The 2,940-nt window shown below is 30.8% G+C and overlaps 1 non-coding gene across 1 annotated transcript; it reads right to left on the bottom strand.

Annotated features, from left to right (window-relative positions):
• Positions 1–415: 415 nt before the first annotated feature.
• LOC136327493 (small nucleolar RNA SNORA28) lies at positions 416–539 on the bottom strand. The gene has a single exon (XR_010729696.1). It is a non-coding gene; the product is annotated as a small nucleolar RNA SNORA28 (small nucleolar RNA).
• Positions 540–2,940: the final 2,401 nt, after the last annotated feature.

The raw sequence follows: 2,940 nt of genomic DNA, 5'->3' as shown, positions 1-2,940 counted from the left end.
TAAAGAAGCCCTCTTGGTAGGTATAAACTCATTTAATACTGTCAAATTTTCTTAGTTATTTGACCACTTTATCAGTATTTAATGTCTTTTTTTTTTATCCCTGGTAAAATTCCTTGTTATGAATTGCATTTGTTATTACATTATTATAACTACTGCATCTTTCTTTTGATTAATCTCTACATAGTTCATCTTTCATTAAATATTTAATTTTAACATGTTTATGCTTTCATATTTAAGAGATTGGGCCCTGCATTTTATCCAATTTGAAAAGCTTAGCCTCTTAATAGTCTGGTTGGATGCAAATCTACCATTTTTTAAATAATTTTCTTTTGGTTCCAGTTGTCCTTTGTTCCTTTCATTCTTCTTTCTCTGCCTTCCTTTTTATTAATTGAATATATATTTTTTTTTCTGGAACATTGTCTAAGTCTATATAAAGGTTTGTCTCATGGAGGAGAGAGTACCCGAATAGGTTAGACTTTGTTAGTATAGCAAGCTCAAATTTTGTCAGACAGTTTTGCATCTGCCACAGAGTGTTGCTTGCAAATATTTTTTATTATTTTATTTTATATCCACTCTTGGCTCATTATTTATACTTCTTTTAAGTCAATAGTTGCCATAGGATTTATTTATTTTTTTTTTAAATTTTTTTTTATTTATTCATTTTAGAGAGGAGAGAGAGGGGGAAAGAGAGAGAGAGAGACAGAGAGAGAGGAGAGAGAGACAGGGGGGAGGAGCTGGAAGCATCAACTCCCATATGTGCCTTGACCAGGCAAGCCCAGGGTTTTGAACCGGCGACCTCAGCATTTCCAGGTCGACGCTTTATCCACTGCGCCACCACAGTCAGGCGTGGATTTATAATATACATCAACTATACAGTATTTCTTCATGTCTAGTAAAAAAACACTTAGAATTCTTATATTTTCACTATAATCTTATAAACTAAACTTTTCACACTTTCACATTTTTTCCTGGTTTTGCTACCATGAGTGGAATCACTTCCCTCTATTGTATTTCTTAAGTAAAACAATGATAATTAATTTACTAACAAATAAGCATTTAATGAACATTAACTGTGTGTCAGATACTTTGCTAATTTACATAAAAATACTGTTATTATCGCTATTTGATAGCTCAAGGAATTGTTGCATAGAAAAAGTGACTTACCCCAAATTACACATACTTAGATGATCAAAATCAACAAGTCTAATTCCAAAGTTTGCAATCTCAATCAATACATTACATTTACTGGCACATAGGAAACTTTTTAAATTTTAAATTTTGGTAGTGTTTTTTGTTTTCTAAAATTTTCTATCAAATTAAGTTAATTGTCAAATGGCAACTTGTTCGTTTCCTCTTACTCATTAACTAGCTAATATTTTTGTTTCATATCTTATTGCACTTACCAGTAGTTCCAGAAAAATAAAAACATAGTAAAAATAAATGTCTTTTCTTTTTAAAGTGTATGTTTTTTAGGCCCTTATAATCAATTTATTAAGGTTTTTAATAGTAACAAATAAGTGTATTTTATTATTTCTCTTATCTCTGTTTTTTAAACCTATTATAATCACATATAGCATTATAATTCTCACTCAAAACTTAAGAGAACAAAAATTATTAAGGACAAGTAAAATAAACATTCTTTAACTCAATGAAAAGAAATCATATTTACCTGTGAATAGAATGGTATGTGATTTGAACATTTTTTCCAGTAGAGAATTCAAACAATAATAACATTCAACATATTTTTACTAACTACCTAAAAGGGCTAGAGAATTTTTACATTTCATAATGACTAAAATTATCTTCCGTATGTCAAATACCTAAAAGGTAGAATTTTGCCCAATGTTCAAATGGTGGCATCATATTGCTGCATTCTGTTTGAGACCCAAATTCAAAAGTTGATGTGATAATTTTAGCAAAGTACACTGAGTCTAAAACATAATCTATCAAACCCATTTTAAATTCTTGTTTGTAATGTAGACAATGTATTGCTATGTGGCAGCTAATTCATCTAAAAGATTACATGGTAGATTCTTAGAACACAAATATAAGTGTATCTGCTGGATGCCAGAAGCTCAATGGGTTAGGGACGCTCAGGTACAACTTCCTACATAGCAAAGGAATCTGCAGATCTCGTCTTCTAAATATTCATCAAATAGAGAGACCCTTTATATAGCAGCAATAAGTCTACATGATACTGAAAAACTGAGTAAATTATAATACTTCATTAATTTTGTCTTCCTTCAAGTGACAGGTGACTCAAGAAAGATCAAAAGAATTAGGCATGTGAACACATTTTAATATACAGGCATTCTGTAATTGTACCACATGCACATGCTCATTTCTTATCAAGATTGTTAGCTCCCTAATAAGCAGTCATACAAATATATACCTATATCTATATGTATAGGTAGATATTAATATAAATATAGATATAAAAATACATACAGATGTATGTGTGTATATATATATATCATACAACATGCATTTTTTTCCTAATAATAATATGGTTAAAAAATCAATGACAAAACTCCACACATAAAACAGATCTACACATATTCCAAAACAAATCTCTGGACAAGTTTTCTAGTTATCCTTTAAGCCTGTACTACCCAATATTGTACCTACTAGCCACAAATGGCCATTCAAATTATTTAAGGTAAAATGAAGTTTTCTTATTTACATTAGCTACATGTCAAATGTTCAATCACACATGTAACTAGTGGTTAACATACTCGGCAGCACAGATACAGAATGCTTCCATCATCCCAGAACGTTTTATTAAGTAGTACTGCACTAAGGGTTACAAGAGCCCTCTCTCTTTTATCCCCTAACAAGAAGAAATTCTATGAAAGTGTTACAACTTTTCAAATTCCTCACACAGCCTTGACTATGAAGACTCAAGTCTTACTCTATACGGAGGACCTTCAGCCACAGGAT

Source organism: Saccopteryx bilineata, chromosome 2, assembly GCF_036850765.1.
Source record: "Saccopteryx bilineata isolate mSacBil1 chromosome 2, mSacBil1_pri_phased_curated, whole genome shotgun sequence".
NCBI lineage: Eukaryota > Metazoa > Chordata > Mammalia > Chiroptera > Emballonuridae > Saccopteryx > Saccopteryx bilineata.
The sequence above is the reverse complement of the archived record's forward strand: the minus strand, read 5'-3'. Positions and strand labels throughout refer to the sequence as shown.